Source organism: Pleurodeles waltl, chromosome 7, assembly GCF_031143425.1.
Source record: "Pleurodeles waltl isolate 20211129_DDA chromosome 7, aPleWal1.hap1.20221129, whole genome shotgun sequence".
In the NCBI taxonomy this organism is placed as follows: domain Eukaryota; kingdom Metazoa; phylum Chordata; class Amphibia; order Caudata; family Salamandridae; genus Pleurodeles; species Pleurodeles waltl.
The window spans coordinates 1,508,390,604-1,508,417,268 of record NC_090446.1 but is presented as its reverse complement, the minus strand read 5'-3'; positions in this window follow the sequence as shown (position 1 = coordinate 1,508,417,268).

Sequence of the window (26,665 nt, the reverse complement as noted above, 5' to 3'; positions counted from 1 at the left end):
TGCCCAGAGGTCAGAAAGGTAGCCCACAATCCAGCTCACCTCTCAGATCATTCAGCTGTAAAATTACACTTGGATATCAGGGTCGTAAATAAAGGTATTAGATGTATAATTAATCGCGCTATACTATTAGACGACTCTATAGTAGAAGCATTAAAAAAAGACACAAGAGATTTCTTTCTTTTGAACCAAGGTACGGCAAGTTTATGGTGTGTTTGGGACGCCTTTAAGGCTTATATTAGAGGGAGGCTTATGAGCCTGGCAATATACAAACATCGTGAAGAAAAAGAGAAATTGGGAGATATGGAATTATCTCTAAAAACCTTGCAAGCTGCAATCCATAAAGCACGAGCAGAAGAGAAGGTCAATTTATTAGAGGACTTGATATGTCAAGAGGTTAATGTTCGGACTAAGCTAGAGGCTTTTTTGGAAAATCGCAGTAAGTTAAAATGGGAAGCTAGCCGATATGCTCACCATGAATATGGAGAAGGTTGCAGTAAGCTACTAGCATGGAAGGTTAAGTCAGACCTCTCTAAAAGATATATTTCAGCAGTCAAATCGGACAATACGATTTGTGTGGAGCAAGAAGAGATTGAGGGGGCATTTGTATCTTTTTTCCAAGACGTATACTCAGAAAGCCTGGTTAATTCAGACGAGTCGATTAGTGATTTTCTAGAAAAACTACACCTTCCAGCTCTAGAAGATTCTGAAAAGACCCTATTAAATTGTAAAATAAATGAGGCTGAGCTTATTGAAGGCATAAAAGCGTTAAAAAAAGGAAAGGCCGCTGGTCCAGACAATCTACCTAATGAATTGTACAAGGTCTTGGGGGAAGTTATTAGTCCTTTTTTATTAGAATTATTTAATTCTATGCTGGTTGAGGGGGCTCAGACGCCTAAATCCTGGAGAGAGGCTATAATTTGTCTAGTTTTAAAGCCAGGTAAGGACCCAATGTCTTGTGCATCTTACAGACCCATCTCCCTGTTGAATGCCGACTACAAACTTTATACAGGGATTTTAGCCAGGAGATTAGGGAGTGCCATAGGCAATCTGATTCATACGGATCAAAAGGGTTTTATGAAAGGGAGGTATCTCCAGGATGTAACACATGAGTTATTTGCTGCAATAGATCTGGCGGAACAAGAAAAGACCCCTCTGGCGATCCTGACTTTTGACGCAGCAAAGGCCTTCGATCGGGTCAATTGGTCTTTTTTGAGGTTAGTGATGGAAAAAGGAGGCTTGGGATTTCCTTTTGTTAGGACAGTCAGGGAATTGTATAGATGCCCCTCAGCGAGAATTCTGGTCAACGGCCAGTTATCACAAGAATTTAGGATTTGGCGGGGTACGCGACAGGGATGTCCATTGTCTCCCTTGCTTTTTAACTTATATATTGAGCCTCTGGCAATTTCTCTTAGGTTAAGTAAGGAAATTACTCCATTTCAAAGTGGGGACTGGGAAAAAAAAGTAGCATTATATGCGGATGATCTTATGCTATACACCAAGGATGTTAGTTCTACCCTACTAGCGTTCAATACTTTGATGGAGCAATTTGGTAAACTTTCTGGTTACAGCGTAAACACAGAAAAGACAGAAATAATGTGTTGGAATTTGACTTATGCTTCTCCTTTAGTCAAACAAGAGATCAGATATTTGGGTATACGATTAACAAATGATCTAAATGAGGTACCTAAACTAAATTTTAACATAACATACAGAGAAACCAAAAAATTGCTAAAGACGTGGGCCGCTCTCCCTCTTTCCATAATTGGAAGATCCAACATTTTGAAGATGTGTATTCTCCCAAAATTCACCTTTTTATTCAACACTATTCCACTAGAGTTTAAGAACTGCTGGTTTAAAAAACTACAGGGGGATTTATCCTCGTTTGTATGGGCCTCTAAAGGAGTAAGGATCTCGTGGAAAAAGATGAGTAAAAAAAAAGAGTGGGGGGGCATTGCGTCTCCAGATTTCTTCAAGTATTATCTGGCATTTCAATTAAAAAACATTAGAAACCTATTGAATAAGAAGTCAGAATATGATCCGGCGTGGAAAGCCTTAACGGCACACCTCGAGGAAAAAGCAGATCATTTTCTATATAAATTCGGCCATCCTAAGTACTTCAAGAAGGTATGCTTGAAGACACTCAGACATGCATGCAACATTTGGATGCACTTTCGGAAGGTGCTAGAGATACCCTATTTTTGCAGCTCTTCCCCCATTTGGGATTCACCTGGCACTCCTGAATGCCTCACTGATAAATTATCAATTCCTTTGAGAGTGAGTGGGATTGTAAGATGGGGCCAGATAATGGAAGGACCAGAACTGTTAAGCTGGTCGACACTTTATGAAGGGACTGGAGGCACAGTCTCCAAATTCAAGTATCTTCACATAGCTAGTTGGGTTAAATCGCAACAAATAGGAGAAATAGGAAGGAATATATGGGAAGGGAAATTAAACCAGAAAATCATTAATAAGGAAGTTGCTCTGTGGTACCATGCTCTGTTGGAAGCAACAAGGGATGGGACATCCCTTCCCTTGTCGAAGTGGGGGGGGGATCTTTCCAACTCTAGATGTGAAATCTTTATGGAATAGGTCCTGCTCAGAATTGTGGTTCACGACCAGCCCGGCAGAGTTGAAGAAAAACCATTTGTTCACACTTCATAGGGTTTACTGGACGCCGGCCAGATTAACAGCTATCGGGAAAACTCAGAAAAACTGTCCGAGGTGTGGTGACGATAAGGCAAACGATATACACATGTTTTGGCAATGTTCAAAGTTGTGGGAATATTGGGAGGAGATAGGAAACACTTTAAAGATAATATTTAATGTGAACGTAAAATTGGATCTTTCTATGGTGGTGTTTGGGGTCAGTGAACAGGGTATGAATTATCAAAAATTGTCAGCACATCAGGAGCACCTGTTGTTTGTATTAATACTTTTGGCTAGACGAGAAATTTGTCGTAAATGGGTTGACCCCTTTCCCCCCCGTTCTAAGGATTGGCAAATATCTGTAAATCGAATGTGCATAATGGAACAACGAGGTCCCCTTTCTAGAAGGGATAACTTCTGGATGAACTGGAAAAATGTCTACCAATAATATTACTGTTTTGCTGTCTGGTCTCCTCCTCGTGCAACTTAAGTCCAATGATTAGTACTCCCCTTACCCAATACTGGGCGATGCTTTGGTTATGACTAGGTTTCATAGAAAATAGTATATCCTGGTTGATGGCATACGATTGGGAGAATAATAAAACGTAGACCAAACGGGACGACCCAAGGGTTACGTTTCCCCCGTCCGGTACCATTTTTCCTCTACCAAAGCATGGGTGATAATTATGAGGACGAAATAAGAAAAAAAAAAAAAAAAAAAAAAAAAAAATCCTGACTGCAGTGCTGGTATACTTGTACCATAATGCAAGGGTGCCTGATTTGGCGGTAGGCAGCACATAGTGCAGCAGTACAGGGAGAGAGTAGGAATGCCCCCTATTCTTGGCAAAATTGACACATTCCTGTCCTCTCCGTTTGATGCAGTTAAACAATTTGTCTTGCTGCACTGTGTTGCATAAAATATTGTTAAATCTGCCCTTGGATTTCATTTCCTGTGGACATTGATACACAAACCTGTATGTTCAGTGCAACCTCAACAATAAGAAATAGTCAATTGGTACTACATACCACTGGATATTGTGTTACTGGATGAAATAAAAGTGAAATGTACATTTGCATAGCGCAGCTTATCACCATTGATGGTCTCAAGGCACTGTAAATGGTCATGGGCAGATTAAGGCCCTCCTTATGACATTGGCGATAAGTACCGCTTACCGCCATGCTGAATGCCGCCAACATATCACCGCCACGGCGGATCACCACTACTAATATTATGACACACACATGGCAATCTGTCACTATACAGCCACACACACAAGTCTGCCAGCCCTAAAGTCGGTGATAAACTGGCGGTATCCAAACCCACACCGTTACCCACAAATCACCATGTGGTATTCAATGGCGGTAAACCATTGGCGGTAAATACAGCCGCGCTCAAAATACACACACTCAAACTAAACAACACCACATTCGACAATTCAAACTACATACACCTGACACACGTTCACACACCACACCCACACACCCACACCACTATAAAACAAACACCCACATTACCCACAACCCTTTACGACTACAAACAAGTGACACAAGCGAGATAGAAAGACCACAGACAAGACCACAGCCACATACCACCATCACCTATACACCATCCACACACCTTACATCACACACAACAACACATCACCCTACACACCCTCACCCACACCACTCACACTACACCCATGGCACCACAACAACACCCCAGGTTCTCTGAGGAGGAGCTAAGGGTCATGGTGGAGGAAATCATCCGGGTAGAGCCGCAGCTATTCGGATCACAGGTGCAGTCGACATCCATTGCTAGGAAGATGGAGCTATGGCGGAGAATTGTGAACAGGGTCAACGCGGTGGGACAGCACCCAAGAACAAGGGATGATATCAGGAAGAGATGGAACGACCTACGGGGGAAGGTGCGTTCCGTTTCAGCAAGACACCAAATAGCTGTACAGAGGATTGGGGGTGGAACCCCACCTCCTCCCCCACAACTAACAACATAGGAGGAGCAAGTCTTGGCAATCATGCATCCTCAGGGCCTGGCAGGAGTAGTAGGAGGACTGGACTCTTGTAAGTCAACTCTTTACTACTCCCCCTACCTGCATGCCATCACATACCCCTAATCTTACCCTCACTCCCATCACTCCACCACCTCCCACAAACCCCACCATCACAACCCACCCCTCCGAATACCAAGCTATGCATGCAACACCAATGCATGGACACCCATCACAGACCTGCATGGACACCTATCACTAAAGCATGCACACTACAGGGAAACAACCAGCCCACCAAATAAATACTCACACATGGAAAAGCTGACAGGGCAATAACAACCATAGAGGGCAACACACCCATGCACAAGATGTCACACGCAGAAACAATAACACTGCATTTACATCCCCACAGGTCCCCCAGCCAACGTCACCGGAGAGGAGGTGCCAGCAACATCCAGCCCCCCCCCCACAAAGGCCCACAGTGATGGCAGCAGCTCTGGACGCCTGGATCACGATGACCAACCTGACCCATCAGGGATCTCCGGACAGTCGGTTACCCAGGCACAGTCCCATACCACCCCAGAGCCTCCCCCCTCAGGAAACACCAGCACAGTACCCACCCAGTGGGCCCATACCTCTGTTCCCAGGACACGTCAATCAGCAGTGTGTGCACCACTACAGGGACTCCAGGCCACCCCACAAACACAGGACAATCAGGGACCTGGGGTCTATGGCACTGGGCACACGGTTCAGGAGACAGAGGCACAGGACAACAGGGAAGCTGGGAGGACTGCTGTGCGACAGGGGGAGGACAGGCACAGGGAACCGACTCTCCAGGAGGCACTCACCGGGATCCTGGGAGCATACCACCATTCCCAGAAGACGATGGGCCAGATACTGGACAAGATGCAAGAGAACTAGTGGCTGCAGGAGGGGCAGTACCTGGGGTTCAGGGAGGACTTGAAGGACATCAACACCACCCTGTTCACCATTGCAGGGGTGCTGGCAGACATGGCCAACACTATGAGGGAGGCAGTGGCACACCACCTGGCCACTACCACTAGCCAAACTAATGAACAGCCCTCCACCTCTGCTACCGCTAGTGGACAGGAGGCCCCGCCACAGGACCAACAGGCCACCAGCACACCTCCACCTGCAGAAGGAGAACCACCCCGCAAACGGTCCCCGTGAAGCTAGAGACTATTGCCAAGACCCCCACCAGGAAAGAAGACTCTCCTGAATGTCACCCTTGTGTCCCAACCTGTCACCATATCCACATTGAACTGCCATTGCTCCCCTTCCTATGCCCCCTTGGACAATGCACCTGTGATACAAATAGACTGGACTCTATCCTGGACTTTCCTCCGCCATCACCCCAGCCCATTGCACAGCCCCCTCTACATATTAGCACTTAAATAAACACCCTTTGAAAAATACAAGTATGGAGTATGTCAAATGATTTAACTATGCATTCGTTTAACAAGGTTTAAACACTGCAATACAACTGTACAGTGATGTATACATAGGAATGACCTGTATTTGGCTGCAGTCAACACACCAGGGGCGATAGTGGGGCACAAATATCGGCAAATAGAGATGCCAAAGGGTACAGTGAGTGGCCATAGAAGTGGGAAAATCAGCCTGCCAGTGACAATGTCAAACACAAACCTGTCAATTGAAAGTGAAGTTACACTGTCTTACCTGTGCGCCATTGGAAGTATTCACAAATTATTGCACTTCTGTTGTCCTCATCCTCTGCCTCCTCATCTTCACTGTCCACAGTGTCCACTGCTGCCACACGCCTATCTCCAGCCTCATCCTCCTGCAGAAAAGGCACCTGGCGACGTAAGGCAAGGTTGTGCAACATTCAGCATACCACGATGATCTAGTAGACCTTCTTGGGTGAGTAGCACAGGGAACCACCTGTGAGATGGAGGCAACGAAACCTAGCATTCAGGAGGCCCAATGTCCTCTCTATAATTCTTTTTGTTCACCCATGTGCCTCATTGTAACGTTCCTCTGCCCTTGTTTTGGGATTCCTCACTGGGGTCAGTAGCCATGAGAGGTTAGGGTAACCAGAGACACCTGCAAATATCGAGGGACACCTGTTGGACACACACTAACCCTTAGGGCCCACACCATACCCATACACCAACATCCAGTGGTTGGGAACCAAGGCTCACCTTTTAGCCATACCCGGTGCCTCTGGAGTTGAGCTATCGCATATGGGATGCTGCTATTCCTCAGGATAAAGGCATCCTGCACAGACCCAGGATAGTTTTCATTGACATGGGAGATGTACTTGTCTGCCAGGCACACTATCTGCAACTTCATTGAGTGAAAGCTCTTTCGATTTCTGAACACCTGTTCATTTCTCCGGTGGGGGGACAAATGCAATATGTGTACCATCAATTGCCCCAATAATTTTGGGGATATGTCCCATTGCATAGAAATCAGCTTTCACTGTGGCCAAATCCTCCACCTGGGGGAAAATGATGAAGCTGCGCATGTGTTTAATCAGGGTAGACAACACTCTGGTCAGCACTATTGAGAACATTGGCTGAGATATTCCTGCTGCCAAGCCCACTGTCACTTGGAAGGAGCCAGTTGCCAGGAAATGGAGCACAGATAGGACTTGCACAAGAGGGGGGATCCCGGAGGGATGACGGATAGCAGATATCATGTCAGGCTCCAATTGGGCACACGGCTCTGTGATTGTGGCCCTGTCCAGTCTATAGGTGAGGATAATGTGCCTGTCCTCCATTGTTGCCAAGTCCACCAGGGGTCTGTACACAGGGGATGTCTCCATCTCCTATTCATCTGCAGCGGTTGCAATCTATGGGACAAAACAGTGAGCAGCTGGTCAGCATCCTATATTTCCAAACACTACACTTCATTGCATGTTGTGATATGTGAACAGTATATTGTTGGATAGGTCCAAATGGCAGTCACCACCCCCTCATCCATTCACACGTCCTGTGTGTCCTCTCCCACTGTGTCTGTGCCCCCTCCTCCCAAAGTACACAAACGCAAGCACTCAGACACCCAACAGCCATCCACCTCACAACAGCATCCAGCCCATGCACCTGCACCCAAAATCAGCAGGTAGACACCTCCTACAACCACTTCCTCTTCCTCCACTCCCAAACCTTCACCCTCTTCCTGCCCCAATGTCCCTAAGAAGCTTTTCCTCTCCACCGTTGACCTCTTCCCTAGCACGCACCCCCACCCCCTGTCCTTCACGTCGGGCCAGGGTGGTCAGAACCCAGGCGAGCACCTCAGCCACCCAGTCCACGGCCACAGAAGGGTCGACAGCTACTCCAGGTGGAAGAGGATACCGGGCACAAGCAGCCACACTGAAAGGGTGCCTGCATCAGGTGCTGCAAGGAAGGCCAAGGAGGCCAAGGAGGCACCACCAGCTGCTTCATGGAAGGGCAAGGAGGCACCAGCAGCTGTGTCAAGGAAGGGCAAGAAGGCACCCCCAGCTGCTACAGGGAAGGGCAAGGAGCAATCCCCAGCTGCTAACAGGAAGGGCAAGGGGCCTGCACCAGCAGGCAGGAAGGACAGGAGGCCTGGTGCTGGGACTCATTCAGAGCCCCCACCACCAACCATGGGGGTTCAGCTGTCCCAGGCTGCAGGGGATAGGCTGGAGCCTCCCCCCACCACTGCCAGCACCGCCAACAGCACCACTGCCAGCAGCCCCAGTAGGCAGCCGTCAGAGGCTGCAGGGGATGGGCTGCAGCCTCCCCCCACCACTGCTAGCACTGCCACCAGCACTGCCATCAGCACCACTGCCAGCACTAGCAGCCCCAGTGGGCAGCCGTCTGAGTCTGCAGGGGATGGGCTGGAGCCTCCCCCCACCACTGCTAGCACCGCTAACAGCACCACCAGCAGCACCACTGAGCAGCCGTCAGCACTGGAAAACAGTGTGTAGTCCTGCATCCATGGGCTGTTGTACAGCCTGGCCCCTGCAAATTCTGTGGGTCTGACACCCAGGTGAGAGGATGTGACTTTGCACTCCCCAAGATCTGCATCGCAGGGTACAGTGCCCCCTCCAGAATCAGTGGAAGAAGCCATCCACTCACCCCATCCTTCCCAGGATGAAGCACACTGGGCACAATGCCCCCGCCAGACCCAGTGGAGAAGCCATCCACTCACCCCATCCTTCCCAGGATGAAGCTCACTGGGCACTATGCCCCCTCCAGAACCAGTGGAGAAGCCATCCACTCACCCCATCCGTCCCAGGATGAAGCACACTGGGCACAATGCCCCCTCCAGAACCAGTGGAGAAGCCATCCACTCATACCATCCTTCCCAGGATGAAGCACACTGGGCACTATGCCCCCTCCAGAACCAGTGGAGAAGCCATCCACTTGAGAGACTGTGGCCTTGCACTCCCCAGGACCAAGCAGTGGGCAACCCACCCACTTGAGAGACTGTGGCCTTGCACTCCCCAGGACCAAGCAGTGGGCAAACCACCCACTTGAGAGACTGTGGCCTTGCACTCCCCAGGACCAAGCAGTGGGCAAACCACCCACTTGAGAGACTATGGCCTTGCAGTCCCCAGGACAGTGCACAGGGCATGTTGCCCCCTCCATTCAATCTTGACCCTGTTCTCCGTCACCATCTTCCTGCTGAGTTGCCCCCCCATTCCCCGTCCCCCTGATGTGCCTGTCTATTTTCAACCTGATGCCCCTGCAGTGTTTTCTCCGTGTTGTTGCAGGAGTGAGGTGGGGCCTTGGCCTATGTGCTGTGGCCCTGTGGCCCACGGACATTGAGGACTGGGCAGTGTCCCTACATTTGTAAATATGTATATGCATTTGGATTTTGATGCACTTATTCATAGTAATTTATCATATTACACTCACTTTCTTCAAATCATTTTGTCCTTGCATTATTCCTGAGGGGTACGGGTTAAATATGTTATGTGGCTGCATCTGGTTGTGTGTATGTTGTTGGGGGTGTGGGTGTGTGTGTTGCTTGTGTGTGTTACTCTCTTTTTCCTCCCCCCTCCCTTGTGAGCTAGGCGGAAGTTCTCACTGTGGTCGTCTTCGCTGCCATTGGTGTTCATAATGAAGCAGAAGGTAGACGAGCATTGAGAAAACTTGCAGCTCGGGCTCCATGGCGTCGAGGTTGTTCCCTGAGTCTCCAAAGGTGACTCATTTGACTTCTGAGATCTGTTTCCAGCAGGCTTTTAATGTCATTGGTACTGCCCTGGAAAAGGTGGAAGATAGGCTGGTCATAATAGAGTGGGTGGTACACTGTCTTCCGCCTGTCTGTTGGCGGTTACCACCGTGATGCTTGTTGATTTCGCCCTGGTGGTTGGTGTGTTAAAGTGGCTGTCTGCCGCCGTGGTCATAATCTTATATTTATTACCGCCGGCCTGTTGGCGGTATTACATCCACTTTATCACCAACCGCCAGGGTTGTAATGAGGGCCTAAGTGATTTACCTAGAATTAAAGGACGTTACGCCAGCGCCGAGGGTTGAACTTGGATCTCCGGCTCCCGAGGTAGCCACTCTGACTGCTGCACTACATCCTTTCCCCAAGAGAAGGATGAAACCGTACTCAGAAGGAACCACTATCTCTGTCAGGGTGAAACACAAGCAAACCCTAAATGAATCTGTGCTTAACACTATGGTAGCTTGCTACAAAGCAATCAGGCTTAACGTAGAGGCAATGGGTAAAGTATTTATGACACACTTCAAACAGTAATAAAGTGAAGACACAACACGAGCAAAATCCCACACCAATTTTGAATCTTAGAGTAAAATGTACTAAATTATTTGAAACCAAAACAACAAAAATGTAATCAGTAGAACTCGAGATATGCAGATTTAAAGATTTAAGTGGAAATAGTGCCTAGAAACACAGAACGCCAACTGTAGTTATCTGATTGCACTGGCCCAGGATAAGTCGCAAGTTCACGCCGACTGCGATGGAGCATGGGGCCTGATACAGGTAGGCCTGCTGAACAAGAGTACCTTAAATCCTGGTTGTGGAGCATGAGCGATCCTGCACCGAGGATGTGTTGCACAGCTCAGGTGATGTAAGATATAGGTGTGGAAATGCATTTCGTAGTGCAGTTCCAGGAACCTGAAAAGCTGCAATGTGACATACTGCATCGTCATCGAGGATGCAGTTGATGAGGCTCGTGTGATACGAAGACCTGTTTTGAAGATGTGTCTCCCATTGTCTGGTTCCAAAGAAGATGCTGGCCTTGTGATGAGAAGTACTGCATCAAGGATGAATTGTGCATTGGTGGTTCCAATGAGGCTGTGGGCTGTGACGGAAAGTTCTGTGTCCGAAATGTGTTGCACAGCGGTTTCAATGCGGAGTACTGTTAGGCATGCATCACGCTGAGAGGGTTCTGCTGGTACCACAGCAGGGCTGGCAAACATGCTTCAGGCCCACTTCCAAGGGTCCATGACTGGGCTGGCACCAGTTGGGAGCGTAGGACTCATAGTAGACAAAGTCCAGGTGCTGGGTTCCAGATGGTTGGAGCCCTCTGTCCCTAATGCTCTGGTCAGGAGGTCAGCCAAATATCCCAGGGAGACACTCTGGGTGTCCTAGGTTGAAGATGCAGGTCCAGTCCTCCACTCAGGCCGCAGGTTGGCAGGGTATCAGGAAAACAGAGTAGATTCCTTCTGGCAGAGCAGCACAGCAGTCCTTCTGAGTCATCCACAGGTCCAGAGGTGTACTGAAAAATTGAGTATGAGGGTCTAATATTGATACCTAGTGCCAACTTTGAAGTAGGAGAAGATTCCAGAGGGTTCCACCCCAAGAGGTGCTTGGAACTTCCTACCTAACTTTGTTGGCCCAAATTGTTTGGGGTCACAACAGACTAGTGTTACACTCTTTGTGAGTGTGCCCAGGCACGCACTTGTAATATGCAAGTGTGGTAGGTAACAGCTCCTCCCCCTAATTGTCAGAGACAGCCCATCCTGCGAACAACTATGGCCCTTTTTTAGGTTTCACCTGCGCAGCTCTTGAGCTGTGCGTGTGAAATCTATTGTATTCAATATAAATTTCAAAAGGGGCTTACATCCCGGCCCCTTGTTTTCAATTGGTTCCTGTACTTCCCACTTTTTCTCCATTTCTATTGGCTGTAGCATACTATTTCCTGTTGTTCCTCATGTGTTTACACTTATCAGTGTCCAGAGGCCCAAGTCCTGTTTTCATCCGCTTTTGTGGAATTCTTTTTATAAGATTTTGCCTGCACAGCACTGCTTAATTGGTTACTCAAAAGTTTTTATTGGCTGTCTGATCCGCCGCCTTTTATTTCTCTTGTTTCTGTTTCACTCGCCCCATAACTTTCACTTGTTTCAAGAGACATGGAACGCATTGTTTTCCAAGCCTCCCTTTCAGCCCTAAGCCCCGCACTCCCACACAATTGACAATGACAGAATCATTCTGGCAAAGCACATACTGGAAGGTAAAATGAGTGTCAGAAACACACAAACGTCCTGACTTTTCTCTTTAGAAACGTAGGCTCTTTTAAAGGAAAATGACAGAGCGCGACACTGCGTCAAAATTGGCAGTGCCGCGCTCCATCAGTTTCACAATGTAGGGATGCGCCATATTTAATTGAATTGAGCTGCATGGCGCCAAACGCAGGCATCCTTGCACCATCGTGCAAGGATGTTTGCTTTGAGGGGTTTGGTTGTTTATGTGTGGGAAGGTGTCCCTCCCCACATAAACAATCACTAAAGGTGATTTGGCACTTCTGTGTGTGCTGCAAAATGCACACACACAGAAGTGCCAAAGTGTAATTTTGAAATGATTGTTTATGTGCAGGAAGGGACACTTCTCACACATAAACAATCATGTCTGGCATTTTGCTCTTTCTACACGACTTGCAAAATGCAGCATACATAGAAAAAGCAAAAAACGAGGAGGAATAAAAGTATTCCTCCTCGTTGCGCCTTGCTAACACCACCACTGTGGTGGCATTAGATTTTGGCGCTGCCTCAGGTTTACGAAAACTCATAAATCTGAGGCTGCATCAAAATGTAATGGGTGTTGCTGTGGCACGCCCACACCAACACCCATTGCACGCTCCTTCCAAACAAAGGGCTAAGTGTGAAGGGGCCGTATTTACAAGGTGGCGGTAAGTCACAAAGAGTGGCTTAGCGCTACCTTGTAAATGCAGCACAGCACGTTGCACCACCTGAACGTCACGAAAAGTGACACTCAGTGGCGGTAGGGGCTCATAAATATGCCCCTTAATGGGTTACTCCAACGTTTCCTTTGGCCATTTGATCCAGTGTCTTTTATTTCTCTTGTTTCTGTTTCACTCGAACTAAAACTTTCATTTGTTCCATGAGGCTTGAAACTCATGGTTCTCCAAGCCAGGGCTTCAGGCAACTTAGCCACTCGTCCCCATTTCCCCCCCCCCCAAGGAATCACTAAAAGCTAATCTACAAAGACTTAATCATTCGGTGAAACAGTTGAGAGTTTTTTCGACATCAATCTAAAGATAGCAATAAAGCTTAGTCTATGATTTCATGTGAGCTAATGCGTTTTTTGTGATATTCAAGTTTTGGTTAAGACACTCATTTCAGAATGGTAATTATACATAATTTCTTAAAGAAGCATCTATAATTGTATTAAGTTTCATTTTTCTATACATAAGAAGCTATTCACTATATATTGCATTTTCATAACATCATGTAGTATTACAGTAATAATCACGTGCTTAAAGGCTCAATTGTGTGTACTTGGGCCCATATTTATACTTTTTGACGCAAAACTGCATTTGTGCAGTTTTGCGTCAAAAAGTATAGCGCCAGCTTGCGCCATACCAGGATGCCAGCATTCCGACATATTGATGGAATGGTCCAATCCGGCACAAAGGGTAGACTAGCGTAAAAAAAATGATGTTAGCCGGGTGGGGTGGTGGTGTGGGAGAAGGGTGTTTTGCACCAAAAAATGATGTTAGGCTGGTTAGAGGCAAAAAAAAAAGCCTCTAACCAGCCTAGCGTCTTTTTCTGATGCAAAACCATCCATACCACATGACTCCTGTCTTAGAAAAAACAGGAGTCATGCCCACCACCCAAATGGCCAGCACAGAGAACAAGGGCCCCCTGGGCATGGCCACTGCACCCTGTGCCATGCAGGGGCCCCAGGTTAGGCCCCCGATGGCACTTTAATTAAAAAAAAATATTACATACCTATACTTACCCTACTTACCTGGGATGGGGTCCCCCATCCTCCCGTGTCCCTCTGCAGTGGGTGGGGGTGTTCCTGGGGCTTGAGGAAGGCACCTGTGGACCCATTCTACACCCTTTCTGTATGTGTCGCTCTCCCTCTCTTGCTAAGGACAGGTACGATAATATACATACTTTGCACATTAGTAGAAAACATGGTTAAGGGATCTAGCAGTTTCCTGCCTGGATTAATGCCTCATTCACAAAAGTGTAAATTTAAATTTTTACAAAAAAAAAACAATTATTAGTAACCACTTAGGCGAAACCTAATTTACCAATGCTTGTTCTCTCTCTGGGAGCAATGCACTAGGGTCAAGTGCCAGCTACAGCTAGATAGGTGTCCCAGGATAAAGGAAGCAGAGATTAAATGGTTGGGACAAGAAAGTGCATGTTTTCTTAAAGTGTCATTTTCAGAATTGAGACTTACAATCCAACTTTATCATTAAAGATGGCTTTAAATTAAATTTCTTTAGAACACAAATTCCTACCTGCTTCCAATTAAAAGTTATCATTTATTAAATGTAATACGTTAATGTAATAACCTATGGGAGAGATAAGCCTTACAGTAGTGAAAAACTAATTTAAGAGTTTTGCCCTTACAGTTCATGTAAAAAATTAAAGGTGCATGTTCAAAATACACTGCACCCTGCCCTCTAGGCCCTGGAGGTGACTTATACATATTAAAAAGGGAGGCTTGGGCCTGGCCAGTTGTGATGGCAGTTTGAAACTGTACACAAAGGCTGCAGTGGCAGACTCAAGACATTTTTAAAAGGATGCTAAAGTAAGTGACACAATCTGTGCTGCAGGGCGTCGCCCCCTGGCTAAGAGCCAGCATCAGAAAATGAAAACCATAATTTGATATAATATTATTTTTCTGCTGCTGGCTCAGCCAGCATGTGAAGGGAGGGGCGGGGCTGGGCCTCGGGAGGGGGAATGAGGAGAGAGTGAACTAAGTGCACATGTGTGTTTGGCCGGCCATCTTAGACTGGTCAAACAAACATGCGCACTTGGGTTTCTCTAGCCTAGCTCTATACACTGCTGGGTTGGAAAAACTGCATAGGCCCCAGGGTTATTTCTGAGTGGCAGTCCGAGCTGCTCAGACCAATCCTGGCGCTGCTTTTATGCTAGCTTTAGCGTGAATTGCAAAAAGAACAAGTGATGGACTGAATGCTGCACAATGTCAAACATTCACCCCCATCACAGAGATCTAGGACTAAATCCATCAGTGTTTTTGGTGCCCATGCCATTCCAGTTCGGACCCAGCCGTATGCAAATCAATCTTGACCCTGTTCTCCATGGGAACAGTCCAGCCCAAACTGCCAGTACAGGTCTTCCCTGGACTGGAAACAAGCATCCTGGGACCGCTTTCAGAGTATCACACCTCCTCAGCCAGGCTGGTTTGACTCCAGTGGCATGGAGAGCACAGGACCCACGTATGGACATACCCATCCCATTTACGGAAACAATTGCAAAAAGAACAAGTCCGTCATTTGTGTTTGTGAGCTTTAGCATGAAAGCAGTGCTGGAATTGCTGGGGGCCAGTTCTGTTGTCCCAGTGAATGCTGGAAAGAAGCGACGAGAGAGGCAGCAGATGGTGGTGGCGGATACGGTAAGTGTCTTTTTTTTATTTTATTTTGTTATTTGTTCACCAACCCGCCATCCACCCGCCCCTCACCTTGATATTTGCAGCAGCTGTGGCTGGTGTGTTGTAGGCCCAATACTAGATTTTAGTTCAAAGACCCTGGTTCATGTACTACCACTTTACTATGGAATTTTAAGTAAACCAAATATGCCAACTGTGGATAAGCCATTGTTACCATGTTTAAGGAGTGAGCACATGCACTTTAGCACAGGTCGGCAATGGTAAAGTGCACAAGTGCACAAAGTCCTAAGGCCATCAAAATGAGAACAGCAATAACATGGAGGAGGAAGCCAAAAAGTTTGGGTGAAGACCACCTTAAGGTTGTCAGGTCTGTCAGGTATACATGTTCACCAGATGTTACAAATATTATTATATTATGTTAATATAAATTTTATATTTGACCTTCACGTTAGCAATACATTGAGAAGTACTCACATATCAATAGGCAATATTTTATTTCAACAGTATTACTGGCTGTTGCCATCCACACATGTTTCTGAACTGAACACACAAGCACAGAGTCACAAAGATAGCCTACATTTAACAGTCTTTACACCACAGGGAGGTATCACAAAGGATGATAGCCTTTAAACGTTGTTGGGTGAATAATGCTAAGTGAACTCCACACACTTCCCTACTCTGGAGCACTAACTTTCACATTGATTTTCCAAAATGAGTTTTTCAATTTAATCAGATGTAACATTTTACTCAACTTTGAGAGCAAATTTACTTCAGATGCATAGGGAGTGTACTTAACATTTATGTCCTTGATGTAAATAGAGTGGCCATGCCCCGTCATTCACTATCAATGCAATCAGCATCATATTTTAATCATACACACATCAACCAGTATGTTTGTACTTAAAAACTCATCCATACTTGGAGCAATACCACTGACCTGGTCAGTGCATTGCTCTGCCTCCTGTGGCTCCACCATCTAAGTAGAGCCCTTTCCCTGGCCCCTATGAACTCCTGACCCCTGTCAGGAGTTCGAGACCCTCCTCCACCTGCAGGCTTCTGCCTGCGCCTCATCCCTGGTGTCTAGTGGGAGAGCTCTGCTTTCCTACTAGGCTACCTTCTGCCTCTCTCCTTCTTTTGCTTTGCTCTGCTCTCTGCTCCACTACTGTACCTTAGTGTTCCTTTTCCTTGTTTCTCTCTCACTCCGCGCTCTCTATAACTTTCACTCTCCCCCTTTCTCTCTCCCCTGCTGCTGCTGCCCGCACGACCCGCCCCTTTTTTGGCCCGCCCCCTTTTTAGTACCTTTTTTTGTCCCCCTCCCGCCTCCCAGCTGTCCTCTCCTCCCCCCACCTCCCTACTTAATGGCGGCCGCTGCGTGGCCGACTAGCGGACGCGCGCAGCGGGCCCACCGCTAGTGCACCAAAGACAAGCCCGTCTGCGTCCGTCCACGCCGTGACCACGCCCAATGCCAGAACCCCTGGCTCCCGTCCCTCCACCCCCCACTGCCGCCACGCACGTCTTCGCTACAATGCCGCCACACTCCGTGCCCTCAACACCGGCCGCTCTCCTGCCTGCCTTCAAGCCTCCCCGCGGACCGTTCTTCTGCTGGAACTGCACCCTCACCAGCCTCCATGCCAACGACACACCCACCAAGGCAGGATGCAACCATCTCAGATGTACCCTCCTCAACACCCCCTCCGTCCACAAGCATGCAGTAGAGCCATGGAATCTACTCGACTCAGCCTCCTCAGGCGTCGGATTCCTGACCGAGACCTGGATGAACCCCTCCTAAGTGCCTGACATCGCTATAGCCATCCCGGACGGCTACAAGATCACCCACAGTGACCGCTCCAACAAACCAGAAGGCGGCATCACCATCATCCACAAGAACACCCTCAGGATCATGACCAAAACCGAAGACACCCTCAGCACCGCTGAACTCTGCACTTCCAAATCCACACTGACCCAAACACCACCCTTCGAGGGACTCTCGTCTACATGCCCCCCCAGCCCACGACAGCAGTTCAGTGACTCCATTACTGACATCATCAGCACGCACTCTCTCGCATCCACTGACTACATACTATTCGGAGACTTAAACTTCCACCTCAGGAACACCAACGACAACAACACCGCCACCCTGCTCGACAACCTCTCCAACCTCGGCTTCAAACAGCTCGTCACAACACCAACCCACTCCGCAAGATACACACTTGACCCTATTTTCTCCGCCACAAATCACGTCTCTTTCAGCCACACCACCGAACTCCACTGGATAGACCACCGCTGCATCCACTTCTCCTTCAAGAAACCCACAACACACCACCACCCACAACGGATCCTCCACTGCAGTTGGAACAAGTTCACCGAAGACCAACTTATCGTGACTAACTCATCCGAGCTGCCAAACGAACCGCCTTCAAAGACCGAATCCACAACAACGCACACAGCCACAAGGAGCTCTTCAACGTCGTGAAGGAACTCTCCAACCCCAGCTCCAACGTCAACTACATTCCGCCATCCCAAGACATCTGCTACTCCCTAGCCTCCTACTTCCACCATAAGATTGCAGACATCCACAACAGCTTCAACACCCAGACCACCCCAGCAACAACCAACACCACAGATTCACCTCCGACCAACCTCCTGCTCTCCTGGATCCCCGTCAATGACAACAACACCATCAAAATCATGAACACCATCCACTCCGGCTCTCCATCTGACCCAAGCCCTCACCACATCCTCAACAAAGCAAGCTCCATCATCGCACCCCAACTACGGAAGATCATCAACAGCTCCTTCGAGTTGCCACCTTCCCAGAGAGCTGGAAATACACCGAGATCAACGCCCTCCTCAAAAAGCCCAAGGCGGACCCAAAGGACCTCAAGAACTTCTGCCTATCTCCCTGCTCCCCTTCCCGGCAAAAGTCATTGAGAAGGCAGTCAACAGACAACTAACCCACTTCCTAAAGGAGAACCGCACCCTGGACCCTTCCCAAAACTGATTCCGCAGCAACCTCAGCACCGAAACCGCCCTCATCGGCGTCACCGATGACATCGCAGCCCTCATCATCCTGGACCTCTCGGACGCGTTCGACACCGTCTGCCACCACACCCTACGCTCACGCCTCAGCAATGCTGGAATCCACGACAAAGCCCTGGAATGGGTCACCTCCTTTCCCACCGGCAAAACCCAGAGAGTCCGCCTCCCCCCATTCTGCTCGGAGGCCACCGAAATCATCTGCGGCATACCCCAGGGTTCATCCCTCAGCCCGACCCTCTTTAACGTCTACATGACCCCGCTCGCTAACATCGCCCGATCCCACAACCTTAACATCATTTCATAAGCCGATGACACCCTGCTGATCCTCTCCCTCACCAAGGACTCTGCCAAGACCTACCTCCACAATGGAATGAAGGCCATCGCCGAATGGATGAAGAGCAGCCGCCTCAAACTCAATTTGGACAAGACGGAAGTCCTAATCTTTGTCTCCACCCCCTCCGCATGGGATGAGTCCTGGTGGCCTGCCACTCTCAGAACCGCTCTGACTCCCACCGACCATGCAAGCAACCTAGGATTCATCTTGGACCCCTCACTATCCATGACCCAGAAAGTCAACGCCCTCTCCTCCTCCTGCATCAACACCCTCTGCATGCTCCGAAAGATCTACACATGGATACCCACCGAAACCAGAAGAGTCACCTAAGCCCTCGGAAGCAGCAAGCTGGACTACGGCAATGCCCTCTATGCAGGGACCACGGCCAAACTCCAGAAGAGGCTGCAACCCATCCCGAACACCCCTGCACGCCTCATCCTGGACATCCCCCACCACTGCCACATCACAGACCACCTGAAAGACCTGCACTGGCTCCCAGTCAACAAGAGAATCATCTTCAAACTCCTCACCCATGCTCACAAAGCACTGCACAACACCGGACCAGAATGCCTCAACTGTAGGAGGCTGGCCTGGCTTGTAGTGGGTACCAAGGGGTACGTACATTCTGTACCAGGTCCAGTTATCCCTTATTAGTGTAGAAGAGATGTTTCTAGCAGCTTAGGCTGATAGAAGGTAGCTATAGCAGAGCAGCTTAGGCTGAACTAGGAGACATGCAAAGCTCCTACTATACCGCTGGTGTCATATGCACAATATCATAAGAAAACACAATACACAGATATACTAAAAATAAAGGTACTTTATTTATGACAATATTCCAAAAGTATCTCAGTGAGTACCCTCAGTATGAGGATGCCAAATATACACAAGATATATGTACACAATACCAAAAATATGCAGTAATAGCAAAGGAAGTAATGCAAGCAATGTAAAGTTACAGTAGATTGCAATAGGAGCACATAGGTATAGGAGCAACACAAACCATACACTCCAAAAGTGGAATGCGAATCACGAAAGGACCCCAAACCTATGTGAGCTTGTAGAGGGTCGCTGGGACTGTAAGAAAAGAGTGAGGGTTAGAAAAATAGCCCACCCCAAGACCCTGAAAAGTAGGTGTAAAGTGCACCTATATTCCCCAGAGAGCACAGAAGTCGTGATAGGGGAATTCTGCAAGGAAGCCCAACACCAGCAATGCAACCAAAGTGGATCTCCGGACCTGAGTACCTGTGGAACAAGTACCTTCCGGACCTGAGTACCTGTGGAACAAGGGGACCAAGTCCAAGAGTCGCGACAATGTTGAGAGAGGGCAGATGCCCAGGAAAAAACGATCATTTTCACACCTCTCTGCCAAAACATGGAACACTCTTCCCACCCACCTGCACCAGACCAAAGACCTCCTTACCTTCAGGAAACTTCTCAAGACCTGGCTCTTTGAGCAGTAGCATCACCTCCCCTCATCCTTCACCTCCTCCCCTCCTCAGCACCTTGAAACCCTCACGGGTGAGTAGTGCGCTTTACAAATCCCCTGATTGATTGATTGATTGATTGTAGACGTGTGACACACATGTAGGTACTGAAGTGTCCTGTGTCATGGGTGATAAGCCAACATTTGGATCTTAGTATCATGGCCTCTGTGTCTGATTTATACATGTGGCATTTGTGAAGGTATAACAATATCCTGCACACACAGCATTAACTCCTCCAATAAATCTAAGGAAACCTTTGGAATTGTGACTCAATTGTCTAATCGGGACAGAGTGACTGCTAAAATTACACCGACTCAGAGTCTATACAAGGATCTTAGAGCATTTTTCATTGACAAGATTGTGACCATAAAAGCTAACATTCCTTCCAGCCCTTCTGATCTGGACACGATTGCGGTGGACTGTAACTCTGTAACAAAGTCAGAGCTGCCTAAAATCATCAAGACACTCCTGGTAAACCTCTTAACCACAGTTAAATGAGGATCTATGGATGACCCCTGCTCTCCTTATGTGTTAAGAATGTGTTTTTCCCTTTCCTTAGTATAGCATTAGCTCTTTTAAATCGGTATAGTCCTGAGTGCCTTCAAAGAAGCTATAGTTATACCCCTACTAAAGAACGCCGGGGACGATCAGTCCATATTAGAAAACTATTGGCCTATATCTCTTCCGCCTTATCTAGCTCTGGTACTGCAGGCACACGTAGCTGGCTGCATCTGCTCATTCTTAGAGGAAACTAAGGCCCATATTTATACTTTTTTAGCGCTGCATTTGCGTCAAAAAGCGGCGCAAATGCGGCACTAAAAAAGTATTAATATGGGCCTAATTTTCTTGATCCTCATCAAGTGGGTTTCCATCCAGCCTACTCTATGGAGTCGGTCATTGTGTCAGTGGTGGGCGATCTACGGTGGGCTGCTGATAAAGGGACTACCCAAGCTCTGGTGCTTCTTGACCTTTCAGTGGCTTTTGATACAGTCGATCACAAGGTTTTAGTAGACCGTGTCAGGCCTGCATTTTTTCAAGCGCAGGCCTGGATCATTTTGTTTCTGAAGAACCTGTCACAGTCAGTGAGGCTTTCCTCCTTTCGCTCCTCCAAGGTTAAATTAACTTGCAGAGAACCTCAGGGATCGTCTTTATCTCCCTATTTATTCATTCTATGCATCTGCCCGTTAGCGCATGCCCTGAAGCACAGGCAGATCAAAGTGTACAATTACGCCGATTACATGCAATTAATCTTTTCTACTGATACTTCATTGGAATCGACACAATGCTATTTATACACAATTAGATGAACTGTAACCAACTTTAACTGAATTCAGACAAGGCAGAAATTGTCATAATCAGAAAACAACCTTATCAATGGAATGCCACCTCCTGGCCTTCTTCAATGGGCACTCCACCTCAGCCCAAGAAATCAGTTAAAAGCTTGGGAGTATTGATTGATTCTGAACTATCAATGAAACTTCAGGTTGGGGACATGGTCTCAGCCTGCTTTCTACAACTATGTAAAATTAGGAAGATCAGTAGACTTCTTTTCTTTGAAGCTCTTACACAGGTTATTATGGCACTGGTTATTTCGAGAGTTGACTATGTTAATTCCTCTATTTGGGTCTTCGCATGAAGTTAGTCATCAGGCTTCAACTAATACAAAACCAGGCAATTAGGCTGTTGTACCAATGACCTGAAGATATTATATCACTCCTGTATTGCGGGAGCTCCATTGGCTTCCAATTGAACATCACTCCGTTTATAAAGCATGCTGCACTGTCTTCAAATCCTTACCGAGTCTCAGCCCGGCCTTCATCTATGCTCGAATCCACAAATATACACTGGGCCATAATTTAAGAGCTCATTTGAATTTTCTTTCCATTCCCCCCTTCAAAAAGTAGAACTTGGGTGGGACAAGGTTTCATTCCTTGCTCCCTGCATTTAGGAAACCCTTCCTCCTAACATTAGGTTCACTCCCTGTTATCTTAAATTTAGGAAACGTCTGAAGACCTGGCTCTTCAGATTGGACTATGATTAATCTCCAAAGAATACTACACCTAATCTCTGTTTCTGTAGCATCAGTGCCATGAGATCATAGTTGGACGTGTGCTTTATAGGTTCAGATAGTATAACATAACACACTTGAAAGCCTGCAGTGCAGGCACCGTTCCAATTTTGTTGAGGTATGTAAGATGTGTAAGCAGCACACAATGCACCAGAGGGAACTGGTATGTAGTTTGTGGGCCTGTATCACAGTTTTTTAAGTGATACTATACACTCCAGGCCACATTTATCAAAGGATTGTGTTGCCCTTGCAACACGCAAGGTGACATAAGGGCAACACAAGCCCTCACGTGAGTTTAACAATGCCATGCAGAGCCATATTGCATGGCTCTGCATTACATAGTAAATATAGACTATATATAACGCTAGGCAGAGCAAGTCACAACCTTGCATTACTCTGCCCTGGGAAGGCACCCATGGGTGGATCTTGGGTGTTCCCCCACATTCACCTTTGTTTTCTGGGGCATTTCCAGATTCCTTAACACTTGTAAACTTGCCAATATGCTACACCTTCTCAAGTGAGTTACAAGGACATAGCAAGAGTAAAATGCCTCTAAGGATTCTTTCTTTTTTGTGCAGGAAGGTATGCCTTGGAGCTGGAGTGACAGCTCCAGAGCATATGGATATCGTCTGCCCTTGCCTTGTTGAATCAGGGACAGTATTTCTTCACCTTCCCTAGAGCGGTTATCTTCTCAGGCCACCAGTGTGCCCTGTGTACTGTAAACAGATGTTTTTTCTTTAAGTTGGCAGGCTTTACTGTAACCCATAGTGTAGCCATAGATACTTGCCACAGATTGACAATGTACAACGATGCTAACTCCTTGTCCCATTTCTTCACTGGCAACAGGAAGGGACCTTCTCCTGCCTCCATTAACATCCAGTACCATTGGGCAACCTCTTTGCAATAAATGTGACTCTAGCATAACTTCTTCTCCCAGAAGTTGTCTCCTTGCCCTACTTTCGGAAGCATACTTGCCCAGCTCACCAACTGATAGTATTTGAATTTGGAGACAGTATCCTCTACTAGCTCCGTGAACGTAGCCCAGGATATCAGACCATGCCCTTCTAAAATTTGATCCCATTTCTCCATCCCCTTTCCTCGTAGAGGAATAGATAGCTTGTCTTGAAGGCATTCTGGGGTACCTGGTGAGTCCCACATAGGCACCAGAGAGCTTTAATATGACATCCCTAAACCTCTCTGTGTCAGAAACCATATATTGCAAGCTGATCTAAGTCTTTAGTCTGACCTTCCTGAAATACTTAGGGTGGCCATACTTAAATAGAGAGTGGACCCCTGCTTCCGGGATATAGTCAGTCATGGCCTTAAAAAGAGGGGTGTAACTTTGTCTATCATACAACAATCCTCTTATGTTTTTTAACTGGAATGCCATGTACTATTTATAAACATCTGGCGCTACTATTCGTCCTTGTTCTTTTTTCCTGCATAGCTTCTTCCAGGTGATTTGAACTCTTCTTTATGCCCAAAAGAGGTCAAGTCTCCCTGCAGCCTTTTAAACCATGCCACATTACATTTTAAGGAGACTACTTTAAATATAAAGGTAAACTTGGGAAGTATAAACATTTTCAGAACATTCGATCCACCGATGAGAGACAGTGGAAGGTATCTTATCTCCTGTTTAACCAGAGAGGTGTTGTAGGGGGTATTCCACCGCATAATCTCAGTCTTCTGTTGGTTGACCATTTTTCCAGATATCATGCCAAACTTCTCCAGAGAATACCAGATGTTTGGAAGAGGCCCTACCAAATCACTAGTATCTATCAATAGATCGACCGCATATAGTGCCAATTTTTTCTTCCAGCTTCTCAACTGGAAGGGCGCTATATTTGGATTTCTTCTAATCATGATCGCCAAAGGCTATATGTAAACATCAAAGAGAAAGGGTGAAAGAGAACAACCCTGTGGGGTCCCTCGCTCAATTATGACTTGTGACGACAAGTTGCAGTTAATCAGTATCCTAGCTTCCGGGTTCTTGTATAGGGCCTCAATTGCTCTAGTAAAGATGTCCCCAAACTTATATCCCTCCATGACCCTATGGAGGAATGACCAATTAACCTGATCAAAAGACTTAGCAGCATTGATAGTAAAGATTGCCAAGGGGGAGTTCTCCTGCAGTGCGACATCTATTGCACCCAACCCAACTAGAGTTGTCTGCCCTTGAGGAAACCCTTCTGATCGTCATGAACCAGTGTGACAATTACCCCTCCAAGCCTTTTCGATAAAATACGAGTATAAATCTTATAGTGTGAATTAAGTAGTGAGATAGTTCTATAGGACTCACATTGTGTTGGATCTTTATTTGGCTTCAGAATCAAACAAATAGTAGCCTCATTCCAAGTTTTTGGCATCAGTAGACCTTCAGAAAAAACCTTGTTAATTAATTATAACATAATAGAAGCCAACTCATCCTTGAGTAATTTGTATAATTTATTAGGTAGGCCATTGGGGCCAGGTGATTTCCCATTTTTAAGGTCTTCGTGGAGTTCCTACATTCTTATCTTTACCTCCAGGTCCTTTCTTAATGATTCTTCCGACCCGGGTAGAGAAATTTGGCCTAAATATCCTCTGATCTGTTCGTCCGTGACCTCTGATTCATTAGTATATGATTTCTGAAAAAAGAAAACAAAAGCCTCTTCTATCTCTGCTTCCTTGATAACACATTACCCTTTATCTTAATTTTTAAGTAATGTAATACTGTTTCTTGATTGTTCCACTTTTGTATTCTAAGCTAGAAGCGTACTACCCCCCTCCCCATACTCATAATGTGCCAGTCTGCTAGTTTCCCATCATTTTCTATTCTTTGCTTCTAGAAATTCCTCTAACCCTGCCCTGGCACTCTTCATCTGAATATCAAACCTGGTCTCTTGGTATTCATCCACAGAGGTGTTCTTTTTAAGTTGCGGCCCCAGAATAGTGGACTCAAGCTCTTGTACTTGTTTCTCCTCTTCTCTATGTCTGTGAGCAGCTATGCTGATTAACCTCCCTCTTATTTACACTTTATAGGTATCCCAAACTACCTATAGGATGGCAGACTCATAGTCTATAGCAAAGAAATCTCTAATATCTCGTTTTAGCCCTTCGAGGATCGGTTCATCTGAAAAGATGGCCCGATTTACCGTCCAGCTGGGGTGAGTGGTCGATATATCAAAATTAAAATGCAGTTTCACCGCCGAATGATCCAGGACCTGACCGGCATATCTTACTTTTCCACACAAGCTTCTATGTACCAGAATGAAATCAATCCTGGAGCAATGGCCGTATGGGTGTTTTGGTGGGAGGAGAGGGTTGGGGGGGAGTTTGAGGAACATGGCGGCTGTCTGACCTAGGGCCGTCATGAGCTCTAGGAATCTAGGCAATGTTGCCTTCTTTAATATGCCCTGAACTCTTGCAAAAAAGCAAGCTTCTTATCTGAACTGGATGCAGGCACTGGAGATTGGGCTAGACAGGGCCCGGGAGACATTACAACGGAGGACGGGCAGCCATGGAGCAGGCCCGTGGGCAGAGGCGGTTGGAGCTTGATTCGGGGGAGACGCTTCTCAGCCTGTTTTCACTTCCGGGGCACCAGAGGCAGCGCAGACGGCTTCTCTCTCATTCTAACTGGGCCCAGAGCTGCGGGAGAAACTAGGGCTGTGTGCTTGGAGAAGCCTCGGCACATGACACCTAATCACGCCTAAGCAGGGACAGCACCGAGGGCCCCCTTTAATATAAATTCAATGCTGCAGAGTTGTAAACAGATCAAAGGTAAGGGGCTTCTCATTACAGTTCCAGGGAAACAGTGAGGAGGTGTGTCTCTACAGAGCCGCGGGTGGCAGGGAAAACTAAAGGGCAAAAAAAGGGGTGCAGCATGAAGGGGAGCTACACGGGGCAAAAGGAAAAACATAAATAGCCCTGAGAGTAAACTGCCCTTGTTGGGTCCTCGTGTGAGCAGCGACAATTTCTGTGACACACCTAGAGAAGCGAAGTACATCTTTAGGAAACCCTGGAACCACCCCGTCCCTGCACTTGTTTTTCAAAGTAGTGCTTACCACTAGTCAAAAAGGAAGATCTTCCTGGAGTCATTTTGAAGTCATCTGATGACTTTGCCTGGGCTATTCCTGTAACTATCCAGTCAAGTCATCCCAAACCATCCTGAAGTATGCCTATAGGGCGAAATATTTAAATGAGATGACTCCAGAGTCATAACAGTAACTACTTCAGGATGGCCTTCTGATTACTTCCTTGGAAAATGTGTGATTATCTTTAACAACTACAGGATGACTCCATGACAACTAGGTGG